Below are 16,572 nucleotides of genomic sequence, written 5' to 3' on the forward strand. Positions count from 1 at the left end.
AAGGACATCCAGAACAGCAAGGTGCCTGGGCTCTTCAAAGAAGTCAATGTCCCGAAAGGCACAAAAACAAGGCTGTGGAGCTTTACTAAATGAAGTGACAACCAAATGCGATCTGTGACATCCGAGTCGATTCTAGATGGAGTTTTTAACACCTCTAAAGGACATTATTACAATAATTAGAGATATTTGAATCTGGATTATAAATGAGATAATAACATAACAAATATTCAAACGGCGGTGAGTGGGATCATTGTATTGTGGTTAGGTAGAAGAATCCTTTTGCTTTAGGAAATGGATGCTGAAGTGTCAGGGATTACGTGCAATTTACTCTCAAATGATTCAGGAAAAAAAATGTATATGTACACATAGGGAGATAAAGCAAATGTGGCAACCTGCTAACAATTGATAAAGGGTCTGGTGCCTGGGTGGCTCAGTTGGTTGAGCATTCCACTTGGACCCAGGTCATGACCTCACCCTGCATCAGGCTCGCTGCTGTCAGGGCAGAGCCAGCTTCAGACCCTCTGTTTCCTTCTCTCTGACCCTCCCGTGCTCATGCTGTCTCTCTCTCTCAAAAATAAATAAACATTTAAAAAATTTAAAAATTAAAAATAAAAATAATTGATAAAGGGTATACAGGTGTTCATTATTTTTTTTAATGTTTCTTTCTTTTTTGAGAGAGAAAGAGAGAGAGAGAACAGTGGAGGGGAAGAGAGAGAGAGGGAGACACAGGATCCGAAGCAGGCTCCAGACTCTGAGCTGTCAGCACAGAGCCCGACATGGGGCTCGAACCCACAAACTGCGAGATCATGACCTGAGTCAAAGTTGGCTGCTTAACCGGCTGAGTCACCCAGGTGCCCCTCATTGTATCATTCTTATGATTTACTATTTTAAATGTTTCAAAATAAGAAATTAGGGGGTTGAACCATGTTGCAAAGAACATTGTTGCACATATCATATTGGGCACATGAAACTATGTTATATACTAGAAGTAGAATTTCCGAGTCATAAGATACGAGCATCTTTAGCTTTACTAGATATCGCTAAATTCCTCCCCAAAGTGGTTGTACCAGTTTGTATACCTACACCACAACTTCACACAACAACATCAGTTCTTGTTTCCGCCAATCCAATGGGTGTAGGAGAGTATCTCATTATTGCCTTTTTCCCCCCAACATTTTATTATGAAAAAAATTTAAACATATAGTCAAGTGTATGGGACGCTTTGGTAGCTCAGTGGCTTACATGTCCAACTTTGCCTCAGGTTGTGATCTCGTAGTTCATGGGTTCGAGCCCTACGTCAGGCTCTGTGCTGACAGCTCAGAGCCTAGAGGCTGCTTCGGATCCTGTGTCTCCCTCTCTCTCTGCCCCTCCTCTGATTTTGTTCTTTCTCTCTCAAAAATAAACATTTAAGAAGAAGAAAAAAGGAAACTCTAAAATAAATAAATAAATAAACATTAAAAAATTAGGGGCGCCTGGGTGGCTCAGTCGGTTGAGTGTCCAACTTCAGCTCAGGTCATGATCTCACGGTTCATGGGTTTGGGCCCCGTGTTAGGCTCTGTGCTGGCAGCTCAGAGCCTGGAGCCTGCTTTGGTTCTTGTGTCTCCCTCTCGCTCTGCCCCTCCCCTGCTCCCACTCTGTCTCTCTCTGTCTCTCCAAAATGAATAAACATAAAAAAATTTTTAAATTAAACAACATATAGGAAGTTAAAAAAATTATCCAGTGAATTCAGTTGGTGGCTTTATGAGCACTTTGTCATATTTGCTTGATCACATATCTGTCCCTCCCTCCCTCCATAATTGAATTAATCATATTCTGTTATGTATTTCCAAATAAATTAAAAACATCTTTAAACTTCACCTCTAAACACTTCGGCATCCATATCATTTACAAGAGTTCAACATTTGCTTACAGATTTTTAAGGTAAAATGTATACGCAGGACTATATACATTCACTGAATTCTAACAAACGCATACACCCTTGTGTAACCTAAGCTTCTGTAAAAATACAGAACATTACCATCCTCCCTCAAAAGTTCCCCATTTCCTCTCCAGGTCAACCCCTCCTCCCACTTCTGCCTGGTAACCACTGCTGGGATTTTTTTTCCATGGTAGATTAGTTTTAGATTTAGTTTTCCATGGTAGATTTGTACATGAAGATACAGTATGGGCTCCTTTTGTGGGCAATTTCTCTGAGTCAGCATAATGTTTTTGAGAGTAATACAGGTTGTTGCCTCTATCACTAGTTTGTTCCTTTTAAATTTTTGTTTTATTATAAATTTTTTTAATGTTTTATTTTTTATCTTTGAGAGAGACAGACAGAGCATGAGTGCGGAAGGGACAGAGAGAGAGGGAGACACGGAATCTGAAGACAGGCTCCAGGCTCTGAGCTAGCTGTCAGCACAGAGCCTGCTGCAGCGTTCGAACCCATGGACCGTGAGATGATGACCTGAGCCGAAGCCGGATGCTCAACCGACTGAGCCACCCAGGCGCCCTGTTCCTTTTAACTGCTGAGTAAAATTCCATTGTATGAATATGCCATGGTTAGTTTATCCATTTTTCTGGATGATAGACACCTGATGTCTTTTCAGTTTGGGGTTATTATGAATAAGGCTGCCTTGAACATTCTTGTCGAGATTTTTTGTGGACATATATTTTCATCTCTCTTGGGTTCTCATAGTTTTAATCTGCATGTTTCTTTTTTATTTCTTTTTTAATTTTTGTTTTAACGTTTTATTTATTTTTGATACAGAGAGAGACAGAGCATGAGAGGTGGAGGGGCAGAGAGAGAAGGAGACACAGAACCGGAAGCAGGCTCCAGGCTCTGAGCTAGCTGTCAGCACAGAGCCTGACGCGGGGCTCGAACCCACAAACGTGAGATCTGACCTGAGCTGAAGTTGGATGTTTAACCGACTGAGCCACCCAGGCGCCCCTAATCTGCATGTTTCTGATTACTAATGAAATAGAACATATTTTCATATTAGGCATGTTTTATTGTATATATTATCTACTTGTATCTTTAGTTAATTTTTCAGTTAAGCTGTTTGTCTTTAAACTGGTTTTCTTTAAGAAGCAGCTCTTTTTATTCTGGATACTTATCAGGTATCTCTTACATGGTGTAAATACCTTTTCTCTTCTCTTTGTTTATGATGTCTATTCTTATGTAGACTTTTTCGTTTTTAACACAGTCAAATTTACTCATTTTTTTCCTTTTACAGTTGTACTTTATGCATCTTGTCCAGGACAGTGATCTTCGGTCTAGTGTACATATTCCCTGAAGCTATATGAAGACTTTTTTTTTTAATATCCTCAGAAGATACAACTTTTTATTTATTTATTTATTTACTTTTATAGTTTGTTGTCAAGTTGGTTTCATATAAAGACTTTTAAAGTGTTTCAGAGTATGAATGGCTTTGAAGATCCTTAATTTTCATATCTATTCCTAAAAGTGAAATATTTCAGAATGTCTGTGTGGTGGCCTCATTCTGGGTCTCCTTTTCCACCTTTTCCTTTCACAAATGCCTGTATCCCTTTTCCCCAATCTGAATCTTAGTATTGTTCATTCCCCTAAGTATAAAACTCCTAGTGAGCCAAACAAGGGGGCAAATCACAATATTGGTGTTAAAAGTGTACATACTGATGGAACTAGAGGGCATTTTGCTAAGTGAAATAAGTCAGTCAGAGAAAGACAAATGTCATATGATTTCACTCATCTGTGGAATTTAAGAAACACAACAGATGAACATGGAGGAAGGGAAGGAAAAATAAGATAAAAACAGAAAGGGAGACAAACCATAAGAGACTCTTAAGTACTGAGAATAAGCTGAGATTTGCTGGTGGGTGAGGGATGGGCTAAATGGGTAATGGGCATGGAGGAGGGCACTTGTTGGGATGAGCACTGGGTGTTATATGTGAGTGATGAATCTCTAAATTCTCTTCCTGAAATCAATATTACACTATATGTTAACTGACTGGGATTTAAGTTTAAAAAAAAAAGAAAAAAATTTAAGTGTACATACTATATATTAAATTATAGAACAGGGAAAATGCATTCCCGGTGAAAACAATCAGAACAGTGGTCGCTTCCGGGGAGGGAATGAAGATGGACTATTTCAAACAAAAGAACACAGGAGTAAATAACATGCATGTTGAAGTTTTGAGGAGTGAAATGTACTAATAATGTTTGTAATGTAATTTAAATTGCATAAAAACATAAGATGGGTCGATGTATGGTATAGGGGCCCAGAGCAGGCTGCCCCAAGATGGGCCACTTTGGCATAAAGATGATTTCAAGTGAAAAGTAACCAAAACCCAGGAGATGCAGGAAAAGCTCTCTGCCTCAGCCACCACTGCCTAATTTTACATTGGAAAGGGGAGCCTGTACCAGGAAGAGAGCTATTAACAGACTCTCCTTTACCTAAGGAACTTACCTGCATAATAGAATGACCTTGTTTTTACAAACATCTCCTTTCAGCTTCCTGCTAATGGCCTTATCCCCTTTGTATCCTCAGCTCCTACCCTCTCCTGAGCTCAGGTAAGCTTCATGTCACCTCACTGTCTTTGGAATCTCTGTGTCAAGTGTAGATTCACCATATGTGCTGGGAACCGCACCGGCCTTGCTGGATGACACGGTCACAGTAAGGAAATGGTAGATGTAGCACAGCTCCCGCCACAGGTGACGGAAGCTGGCATCTCCTTCTGTTAACTGATTGCTCATGTAAAATTAAGCCTGTTGCTATTGATTAGGCCTCACAATGTTCCAAATCAGGCCGATATTCCCCAGAAACCTCATGGGAGGAAGCATATTCCCACCTCTATGAAGAGGAAGTTAAACAAAGCACTGCAGGTGTTTGTGGAAAGGATCTTCTATTGAGCTTCACAAACGTAAGACATGAAAATGAAGGGGGTTAAAAGATAATGTTTACCTTGGCCCGGGAGATAAAAAGCCTAACTTAGGAAGCCAGGCATAAGTTACTGCGCATACCTATGCTAATTTGGTGCCCATTGTGAGGATAGGTAAGAGTGGTTACAACTTAAACTCTTATGCAAAGGCCGGCTCTTCTAGGGCGCCTATGGGGCTTACACCTGCAACATCAAAGAACAAGGTTGACAAAAGGTTTATTTACTAACCATCACAAATATATTCTTCCTCTTGTGAGCCAAATTTTAGGATCATTGTTATAAAATGTGTTTGCTATCTGCTTCTCACTGAAAACATCCTGCTATCTTCATAGTTGTAAGATTTACTACCAGTTCAAACAAATGTGTATGTTATCTGCTTTTCACTGAGAATATCCTGTTATCCTATGATGTGTAAGTTACCTTATTGTAATTAGAATAGTTCTGAAGAAATGCCTCTGCAAAATCTGTTTCACACCCTTTTCAAAGCATCTTTATCACTGAGAATTATTTGTAAAAACTCCTCTTTTTGATGTCATAAGTCTATAAATAAAGGTCCAAAACCTGGCGAGGGAGGAGACAGGAGATAATAAGGAGAAAAAGAGGATAAGACGATGTCAGGCTGGACCAAGTAAGAAACTGGGTGAATCTCTTTCCTGTCAGGGAGCGCTGAAGCAGGAGCCGGAGCAGGCCTCTGGCACATATGTACACCAATTCAATTTGGTTTTTCTCCTGTCAATCTGTCTCATAACAATTTGATTCTAAGTCCAGTTAGAAAGACCAGAGGGCAGAGGAAGGCCTTCCTCCTTGACAATGGATAGAGGGACAGGTACATAGAGATAGAGGTATTAAAGGGAACATAGCAAAATGCTAATTGTAGAATCCAGGTGTCAAGGATATGGACTCGTGTGTACAATTCTATCAATTTCTCTATGTGTTTACTACCTACTGCTGCTGAGGAAGCCTCCCTTAGTCAAACTTTTTTTGTGCTTCTGACAGACAGGTCCATAATAACCAAGCAATGAGAGCTTTGGTAAGAAATACTGAAGGGGACAGCGCCTTATTTCATCCAGGCAGCAAATTCATGGCAAGATTCAGCCTCATCTATCTCAGAATTAGAATTCAGAAATGAGATAGCTGTTACAAGGAATGCATCAACACGTTTTGCTTTTATTTGAATTGGAAAACAAAAGTCTGACTTTTTAAAACAAAACAAGTCACATTTGACTTTCTTTGTTGTTGATGAATAGGACTGGCTACAAGTTAGATTATACAGTGGAGCATTTTCTAGAAATTGAATAAACTCATATTAGCAGCTCCAAAAACTTTTGATGAAAATATATTTAAGGCACAGGATAAAATAGAAGCATTTATTTTAAAATATTATATTAGCACATATTCATTCAAATTAACAGTATTTTTTTAAAAAGTTTTCCAAACCTTTCTGAGTATATCAGGTTAAATAAGTTACCCCTCAACGAAAAATTAAAAAGTATAGTTACTACTAGTCATCTAAAAAGTCTTTATGGTATCATTCTTAGAAGTTGAGAAAGTGAATGACTCTAGTGAATGAATAACAAATCCTTTTGCCAGTCAAGTGGTTTCCAATCTTTTTCTTTCAACAAATTTGAAGGAAACTCTAATCAGGTAGCCAGACAATAGATTATAAAATGACATTTCTCATAGATTACCATGTGATTTTTGGCAAAGAACTCAGAGTTCAAATAATTAAATTACAATGTTCTTACAATTTATATTTTATTATTCCTCTATGTGTGAACAAATTTCTTGGTGCATGTATCTATACAGATAAAAACAGAAATAGAATTGAACCTGAACTCTCATTCCAACAGGCTGTACTCAAAATATCCAGCTCATTCAAGGGAGCATTTCTTTTTTTTTTTTTTTTTTAATTTTTTTAACATTTATTTATTTTTGAGAGACAGAGAGAGACAGATTATGAGCAGGGGAGAGGCAGAGAGAGAGGGACACACAGAATTAGAAGCAGGCTCCAGACTCCAAGCTGTCAGCACAGAGCCCAACACGGGGCTCAAACCCACAAACCGTGAGATCATGACCTGAGCTGAAGTTGGATGCTCAACCAACTGAGCCACCCAGGCGCCCCGGCTGTATTTCTAATAAAATTTGACTTTTTACAGTTTCCGTTCATTTACCAAAATATATAAAATATTTGTGTTGTGAGCAATTTTATACCAATAATGTTACAAATAACAATCTAGAGATATCTTTTAATTGATAAAAATATGTTGATAGGATATTTCTTTAAAAAAAGACTATATTCACAGTTCTGCTGCAAAGACCTATGATAGGGTGATCAATAAAAGACTTGAAAGCATAAAAATATATCACATTAAATAAAATTCTATGGTGGAAGTGGAATGGATAAATGAATTAAAGACAAAAGTAGATATAAACTTTCTGGCACCTAAAGAAGAGCTTTTTCCTTTGATTTTCAAGTGGATGACAGTGGGTATCAAATCACTATGATATTTAAAATTCATTTAAATTAATGATAGATTTGGGTTTTATGCCAACATTTATAATACACTGGAGGGGCACCTGGCTGGCTCAGTCGGTGGACTGTGTGGCTCTTGATGTTGGATATGTGAGTTCAAACCCCATGTTGGGTGTGGAGATTACTTAAAAAAAAATAAAATGTTTATAATGTACTGGAAAGTATATCCTTTGTAATTATTTTAACTTATAATGAAAATGATTTTATGTCACATTAAACATGTGAAAGTGGATCCATAAATTTTCCAAATTCTTTTAGGGATATAAGAGCAAAAAGGATGAACACCACAAGTCTAAGGAATCATTTCCTACCTTGTGATAAAATTATACTCTCTTGTATTTTCTTTGAAAATATTAAAGTTTTACCTTTCACATTTCTATCTGTAATCAGCCTGGAATTGATTTCCCCCAAACACAGCCCAGCTAGACACAGCACCAGAATCAGCTGGAGACTGCGGGGAAGCTTTACGTTTCCCCCAAACATAACCTCGCTTTACTGACTCTGAATCATGGCCGTGGGGAGTGTTCAAGAATCAGTAGCATCAGAAATCTGTTCAGGTGATTCTGGTTCGCCATCAGATATGGGAACCCCTGCCTTATGTGATAAAGGCCAAATGACTGAACGTGCCATGCAAGGCGTTATGGACCGGATTGTCCCCTTCCCCAAATTCACGTTGCAGTCCCAAGCCACAGTACCTCAGAATGTGGCTGTAGTTGCAGATAAGGCCTTTGAAGAGGTAATTAAGTTAAAATGAGGTGATGAGGGTATGCCCTAATCCAATATGACAGATGTCTTTATCAAGGAGAGGAGATTAGGATACAGACACAACAAGAAAGAAGACACTGTGTCAATTTAGACACAGAGAGAAGACAGCATCTGCAAGCCTAGAGGACAGACCTCAGAAGCAAGTGAACCTGCCAACACCTTGATCTCAGACGTGCAGCCTCCACAACCATGAAAAAATACATTTCTGTCGTGTAGGCCACCCGGTCTGTGGTATTCGTTATGGCAGCCCAAGTAGACTACCACACAAGGATTTCACCTGGGCCCTGACGGCCTCTCTGGAGGCTCAGCTCTCTGTCAGCCTCCATTCGTCCCCACATCACCATCTACCCATACCTCCGCCTTACTAGTTTTGAGACCTCAGGCTGCCTAACTTTTTGTCCCCAGTTTTCTTACCTGTGAAGTGGGGATAATAGAATTACCTTCCTAGAATTGCATGATGATTACATGTGATCATCTATGTAATGCATTTAACACAGGGTGAACATAAAAAACACTCAATAAATGCTAGCTGGTATAGCCTGGCCATAAGGCATTAACTGCCATTCTCCAACTACACGCCGTTTTGTTCCGCTTCTATGAGTTAGCACATGCTGACATGTTTGATTAGAATGACTTTCTCCCACTGCGTCACTTAGCTAACTCTTGGTTGTCCTTTAAGACTCAAGTCCCGTGTAGAGCCAGCTCTGATCTGCTCTCCCCTACCTGAAGCTGTTTGGATTCCCACAGCTTCCTGTGTTTGCCTCTACCGAGTGAGAAGCCTCTTCAGGGTTTAAGGCGGAGGGGTGATCTGATCTGTCTTGAGTACCTACCATATGCCAGGCACCATTTTAGATTCTGTGTTAAGACAAGAACAAAAAGAACAAAGAACACTTAGCTTATAGGGTTACTGAGAGGATTATGAGAGACGAATATGCCAAGCACTTAAGACACTGCCTGGCTTATGATAAACACTCAGTAAATGCTAACAATTATTATCTACGTATATTCAGGACACTTCCTTGCATCCGTTGACATTTGTGGCCTTTGGTTCATAGTCTTCTTCCGTAAACACAAATCCCACAGCCATCCTGGGCAATACCCCTCCAACATGCTAGCCTCTCTCCTAGACCTCAACTCCAGGAGCTTTTTCCTCTACCCTACTCCAGACACACCATGACAACAACCTGACCTTGACACTGTTGTTGGCGTTTTTGAGACTGAATACACTGTGTATAACCACAGGAATAGATTTGTATATAGAAAACCCAGGTGGAATTTTCCATTAGCTTAGGTTGAGAGAGCGCTCTTCTGTCCCTACCACAAATAGGCAACAAGTCGCTTCTGAATGACTGAGTCCTGGAAGATAAAGGTGAAGGAAAAAAGGGAGGGCGGGCTGAAGATGGCAGTTTTGCGGGCACGAGATAAGGGCAGGCGTCTCTGTGACTGCTCAGAGAGAGGAAATTACAGCTGCAGTCTTTCTGGAAGCAAGGAGGGAGGGGCAGGCTAGGGATCCAGTCACCCGGGCAAAAGTCAAAAGACTGCTTCTGATAGACACCGTTGAGCACGACTGACCTTCACAGAGGCTGTTCTGTGATGAGTCAAGGGTAATCCTCTGCAGGTGTGTACCCCTTCCTGCCAGAAGAAGGTACATAAAACTGACGGCTTGGAGGGAACGCCTGCAAGTCAGGGCTCACTCCACCTTCCTTCGCTCAAAACAACTCTGTTATTTAGTCGGGCTTTCACTTACAACGGCCTCTGCAAAAACGTGTTACGGTGCTAAACCTTGGCTGTTCCTCTCAGCAGATAACTACACATTTTACTTTCCACAGAATCCAGCTGCCATTGAGGTGTGTGGTGACCATGCCCAAAATTTGTCTCTGCTTATCTGCATCTCAACGGTTTCAGCCTCTAAGAATGCATCGCTTTTCCTATTCAAGGGTAATGCCACTACTCATGCTTGATTCCGTCTCCTTTTCATTTCTGCTGAGTGTTTATGCCATCAATTTTCCTTTCTCCATATTAAATTGCTGTTTGGGATATTTGACAATGGTTGAACATTGGCAGTTTCATATGGTTCATGGTAATATGCCTTTGTTCTTCCCCACTCTCAATATTCCTTGTTCTCGACCAAAGATAATTACAACAAAACATCCTTGTACAGATAAGGGTAACCTTTTTATAGATTGTGTTTTTCCTTTTTTTTTTTTTAATAAAAAAACCCCACAGGGGCAGAGAGAGAGGGACACACAGAATCGGAAACAGTCTCCAGGCTCTGAGCTGTCACCACAGGGCCCAACACAGGGCTTGAACTCACGAGCTGTGAGGTCATGACCTGAGCCGAAGTCAGCGCTCAACCGACTGAGACACCCAGGTGCCCCAATGTTTAGTTATTTTTGACAGAGAGGGAGAATGAGTTCAAGCGAGGAGGGGCAGAGAATGAAGGAGACAGGATCTAAAGCTGGGCTCAAACTCATGAACTGTGAGATCACGACCTAAGCAGAAGTCAGACACCCAACTGAGTCACGCAGGTGCCCCTAGATTGTGTTTCTCTCATTTCACATCTCTGTGTGTCCCTTTGTGTAAAACTTAAACACATACTCCAGATGTATCTGCCTTTGCTATTCACATCTGCCAACTGATAATTCACCTAACAAGTATTAACCAAGGGCATGGTGTGTCTATGAAAATTTTATTCACTCATTCAACAAATATCTTCTGAGTACCTCACTGTGCCAGGCACCGTTCCAAGTACTTGGGATAGGCCAGTGACCAAAATAAAAACTCCTGTCTGCTTGGAGCATATAGTGTAGTAGGGGTTGGAAGGAGAGAACATACAATATATAAACATAATAAAGAAAATAACTATATAGTATGTTAGAAATTGATAGATGCTATGGAGTACGGGGACGTAGAGCAGAGAAGGGAGATTGAGAGTAGGCCTTATTGAGAAGCTGATAATGAAGCAAAGACTTGAAGGAGGTGAAGGACAAGCCATGGAGAAATCTGGGGGAAGTGTTCCAGGCAGAGCAAACAAGTGCAAAGGCCCTGAGGCAGGACAACTAAAGGAATAAGGGGAAAGAACAGTAGGAAATGAAGACATAAAGGTATGAAGAACTCTGATTGTGTAGAGCCTTTGTATTATCTGCTGTTGGGTAACAAATATCTCTAAAATGTAGCTATTGGGGTGCCTGGGTGGCTTGGTTGGTTACGTGTTCAACTCTTGGTTTCAGCTCAGATCATGATCTCACAGCTTACGAGTTTGAGCCCAACACTGGGCTCTGTGCTCACAGCACAGAGTCTGCCTGGGATTCTTTCTCTCCCTTTCTCTCTGCCCCTCCTCTACCTCTCGAAATAAATAACTTAAAAAATTTTAGCTATTTAAGGGGCATCTGGCTGGCTCAGGCAGTGGAATATGCAACTTTTGATCTTGGGGTCATGAGTTTGAGCCCCACGTTGGGTGTGGAGATTACTTAAAAAATGCAAACAAATAAAAAACTTTAGCTATATAAAAGAGCAATACACAGGAAGTGCAGAGTGGCTTGGCTGGGTGGCTCTGACTTCGGGTTTCCAGCGGTTGCACTCATCTGAAGTGTGGGCCTGAAGAATCCTCTTCCAACGTGGCTAACTCCTGTGGTTGACAAGTTGGTGCTTGTTGGTACAGGGGGAGGAGGTGATGTGAAGAAGGGCAGGACTCAGTTTTTCCCTGTGGGGGCTTCTCTACATGCTGTTTGAGGATCCTCATGACATAACAGTTGGCTTCCTACAGAGCAACGAATCCAAGACAGAGCAAGGCAGAAATCACAATGCCTTTCACAGTATTCTAGAAGTTTACACAGGATAGCCCTAGTTCATTGGAGAAGACAACCAACCAAGAGCTCGTGAAAAAAAGGATGTAAAGATCATTAAAGATTATCTTGCTGACTGGCTATGACAGAATTTGTAGGCCATTATACATCTGTGGCTTTTACTCTGAATGAAATGGAGAGCCACTGATGGGATTCGAGCAGATGAATGGCAATGATCTGACTTATTAGGGCAACTCTGGCTGCTGTGTGAATAGACTGGAGAGGGGCAAGGAGGTAAGCTGGGAGGCCAGTGAGTGAGCTAAAGTGCAGGAGAGAGACAGATTAGGGTCGTAGCAGTGTTGATCAGAATTGGTGGTATTCCGGATATATATACATATATATATGAGCAGGGAGGGGCAGAGAGAGAGGGAGACACAGAACTGGAAGCAGGCTCCAGGCTCTGAGCTAGCTGTCCACACAGAGCCTGATGCGGGGCTCGAACCCACGAATGTGAGATCATGACCTGAGCCGAAGTCAGAGGTTTAACCGACTGAGCCACCCAGGCGCCCCTGTTATGTGCTTTTTTAAAGTAACCTCTATGCCCTACATGGGATCAAGAGCTGCATGCTCCACCGAGTCAGCCAGGCACCCCTATGTTATATACATTTAATTACAAGTTTTAAAAGGTGTTAATAAAACCAAAAACAAAAACTCAAGTGCTAAGGGAGTTCAGAGGAGGAAGAAGAGATGACCTTCCACTAAAGGCATCAGAGAAGGCTCTGAGTAAGGGCAATCTTTCTACTATGCAGAGGGATCAGTTTGAGTAAATGAATGGAAGGCAAAAAAGCTGGGGACAGGCAGAGGCACAGGGAGTAGTTTTGTTAGAAGATAGGTAGAGTGCACTAAAACTGCAGTAGGTGACTGATAGCAGCCTTCTGTGACCTTCTCAAGGGACCTCAAGGGAGAATCGAAAACGGGAAGAACCAGAAAACCAATTAAGCAGGGGCATGCAAGCAATAATTTTAAACAATCAGATATGACAGAAAATGTATTACGAGGACTTAAGGCTATTTCTTGTGTCTATCTGGAACTCAGTAAAGCTTAAATTTTTATAAACCTTAATATTTACAACTCTAACAAATGATACCTTTTGATGTGCAAGTATTTGGACACTTGCTTGCAAACAGGCATACCCCTTTCCCCTTTTATGTATATATAATCCCTGGTAGCTTACAAGCTTCAGAGCAGCTTTAAAAATTTTTTTAAAAAATATTTATTTATTTTTTGAGAGAGAGAATGCAAGCAGGGGAGGGGCAGAGAGCGAGGGAGACACAGAATCTGAAGCAGGTTCCAGGCTCTGAGTTGTCAGCACAGAGCCCGATGTGGAGCTCCAACCCATGAACTGTGAGATCATGACCTGAGCTGAAGTCGGACGCTTAACCGGCTGAGTCACCCAGGTGCCCCAGGAACAGTTCTTCAGAGCAATCAGAAAGACTGTTTTCCCATGCGATATTCCTTAGGAAGACAATGAATAAAGAATTTACTAACCTAATTTGGGGTTGGTTTTCTTTCAGTCCACAGTAAGGTGTCCAGGTGTCCAAGAGGATAGTAAACATCAAGCTAAGGAGTTTTAATGTTGTTTGGGAATCAGTGTTGAAGGGTTTAACTCAGATGGCCTTGTGCAAGCCGTACTGCAGGGGACCAGTCCTAGGGATAGAGAGGTCAGTTAGGAGACTGGGTAATGGTCAGACACACCTGTAATCAGTCTAGGTTTGAATCACTGTTCCAGCTCCCACACACACTAGCAGTGTGACTTTGGGCATGGGATCTAAACTCTCTAAACCTCACTGTTTTCATCTGTGAAATGGAAATAATAGTACCTACATTATTTCATAAGATTGCTGTGAGAATTAAATGAAATAACTAGGGTGCTTGGGTGGCTCAGTCGGTTAAGTGTCAGACTCTTGATTTCCACTCAGGACATGATCTCATGATTTGTAATTCCAGTCCCGCACAGCGCTCTGTGCTGACTGCAGGGTCTGCTAGGGATTCTGTCTCCCTCTCTGTTTCAAGAATAAGTAAACATTAAAAAAAATAATAAATGAGATAACTATTTGCTTGCAATTGCTATCATGCAATAAGTCAGATGTGAGATTCCCAGGGATATGACAGTAAGAGAGGATCAGAGGGGCTAATATTTAGCAAAAGCCTAACAACTAAAAAGAAGTCTCTCTTCTCTTCTCCAAGTTCCCTTCTCAGGAAAGGGACTTGAAGATGCAGGTGATAATTATCATCTTACTCTTGCAATGAAACATTCTCATTCAAAACCTCTCATCTCACTATATACTAAGATATAAGGAAGCCCAAGTTTGTGAAACAAAAAATCATTTGTCTGTTCGCCACTATTACAGCATATCTGAAATAAATCTAGGGTAGATCAAGAATTTTATCTACCAGATTTCCTATTTCCCTGCCTTCTGCTTTTCCCTATTCATTTTCTCTTCCTTCATCTCCCAATCCCCTTCCTGTCCCGAATGAGTGTCATTTCTTTTTCCTTTTACCCTTCCCATCTGGGACACAGACCATATTCAAATCACAGTTCTCACATTAACTACCTCCACTAGCAACACAGCTGTGTTGCTAGTGGAGGTAGTTAATCCTCTCTGGGCGTCAATTTTCTCTGTAAAATGGGTTTAATATGAGAGTGCCTATCTTACTGGGTTGTCAAAATCACAACAAAGACACGTCACAAGCCTATCACTGTGCATGCTCTGTTGTAAGAACTCAACTTCTTCACTCTTTTTATCCTTTCACCCCTATTCCCCAGCTCCTCACCGCTGGAGCCCAGCAGGTAAAAACCGTGGGAAAAAAACACCCCGAGGCTAAAGAGGAAACGCTGGAGCTGGGGGCGGGGACTACGAAGTGCTCACTGCGCAGGCGCGCCCGCCAGGTCAGGTTCGGGCTTCCAGCTGGGGGGAGGGGGGTTGGGGCTGGGGGGGGGGGGGGAAAGAAGGCTTCGACTGTCCTGGCAGCCCCGCTCCGGCCTAGGGAAGTGGCGGGATCTCGGCTACGCCCCAGGAGGGCTCGGCACTCAACGAGGGACGTCAGGGCACGAAGGGTAAGTTCGAAAATGGCGGAGAGCGAAGAAGGAGGAGCCTCGTCGGGCGGGGGACTGGCCTCCCGGCGGGGGCAATAAAAAGAAGCCCGCGGCCGGGGACGGGGGGGGCGCGGCCGGGGCTGTGAGACCGTCCGACCGCGGCCGGTGTCTCTTTGAGGCCCTGTCGCGGACGCACCTCGGGTTCCCCGACTCGGGGCTCCTCTGGGAGATGGGCGGGCTGGTGGGTGCGCCTGAGGGAGGCGAAGGGACTTCCGTTTCCTTCTAGGCTGGGGCCCGGCCGCCGAGCGGAGTTGGCATTTCCAGATTGGGGCTTGGGCCGCCCCTCCTCCGCGACCCTCCCCTCCGGACCGCGCTGGGCGCCGCGGGCGATCCGGGCTGGCTCTCCGGGCGCGGTGGGTACTGCTCGTCCGGGCTTCTTCCTCCTCCTCCTCCTCCTCCAACCCCCCTCCCCGCGGGCCCCGCGCTGCGGGGGAGGGCGGGAAGGCCGCCCCTACGCGGCGCGGGTGGCCCGCCGCGGCTCCTGGCCCAGGTTCCCGGGAGCGCCGAAGGAAGGCGTGGGTGGGTGCGTGGCTTCGGGGCCGGCCGGTGTCCTCCTAAACCCCATGGCCCCTAAGGTAAATCGAGTCAAAGAACTTTTTTTTTTTTTTTTAATGAGCTAAGGGACCGCCCCCTCCCCACCCCCGAACCTGATGCGTGAGACAGGTATGGAGCTGGGTGGAGTGTGCCTGGCGGGGACTTGTAAAGCAGAAAGAATAGAAACCAGAGAGCTTCCGGGAGAGGAAATTAGCTAGTAATTCTTTCCAATCTTTGCTGTCCTAGTCACCTCCCCAGCAGTCTAACTTTCAGTTTCATTATTTTAATTTCTTAATACACTTAATAGTTTTGGGGAGGAGGGGGAGTGGTTACTGCTGAAACTAAAACAGCCCCCTCCGCCTCCAAAAAAAAAAAATTAAAGCTCTAAAAACCCTACTTATCTGATTTTAATAACCTACTACTTTGCTTTCAAATCGAATTATGTCACTAGGTCTGTCGCACTATGCCTTGGGTGGCTAATGACGCATAGAAATGTACTCTTGTAGGACTGGAGGTTCCTATAGGGTTTCTTTCTTCTCTTTTCTTACTTCACATTTCTTAAAACCAGTTCAAGAGAACTGTTACAGACGGCCATCTTAGAACTATAACATTTTAGAGTTGGAAGGGATCTTAGTCCAACACTATTATTTTACAAAAGGAGAAAGTAAGGCACAGGAAGATTTCGTGGCTTGTCTAAGGCTACTCAGCTACTTAGGTTGGAACCCAGTTTGTCTGGCTTCCTTGCTCCCCGCTCTTTTCTGCGCAGCTGCTGCCCAGAGCCTGGAAGCAAGAAAATTAAGTATTCAGTTCATCGCACACTCCTGAAGCGTGTACAGCTTTGTGCCACACAAATGTGCTACCACTTTCGATGTATATATTTAACATGTTTATGAAGCCAA

At 42.7% G+C, this 16,572-nt stretch overlaps 1 protein-coding gene and 1 long non-coding RNA gene across 5 annotated transcripts in view; one reads left to right on the forward strand and one right to left on the reverse strand.

Moving 5' to 3' along the window:
* Window positions 1–7,212: 7,212 nt before the first annotated feature.
* LOC115283275 lies at window positions 7,213–15,853 on the reverse strand. 2 transcript variants are annotated; one of them, XR_003904980.1, is made up of 3 exons: window positions 15,276–15,853; window positions 13,531–13,689; window positions 7,213–9,052 (listed from the first exon to the last, which is right to left on the reverse strand). It is a non-coding gene; the product is annotated as an uncharacterized LOC115283275 (long non-coding RNA). The 2 variants fall into 2 exon arrangements; XR_003904979.1 differs by lacking the exon at window positions 7,213–9,052 and adding an exon at window positions 11,684–11,957.
* Window positions 14,991–16,572, forward strand: part of XIAP (X-linked inhibitor of apoptosis) — a 47,229-nt gene continuing 45,647 nt past the window's right edge. For 2 of the 3 annotated variants that reach the window (XM_029929508.1, XM_029929512.1), the window contains exons 1-2: window positions 14,991–15,100; window positions 15,366–15,492. The gene's annotated coding sequence lies outside the window, so the exon portion shown is untranslated. The remainder of the gene's footprint in view (window positions 15,101–15,365; window positions 15,493–16,572) is intronic. The other variant, XM_029929510.1, reaches the window with a different exon arrangement.

This window comes from Suricata suricatta, chromosome X, assembly GCF_006229205.1.
Source record: "Suricata suricatta isolate VVHF042 chromosome X, meerkat_22Aug2017_6uvM2_HiC, whole genome shotgun sequence".
Classification (NCBI taxonomy): Eukaryota; Metazoa; Chordata; class Mammalia; order Carnivora; family Herpestidae; genus Suricata; species Suricata suricatta.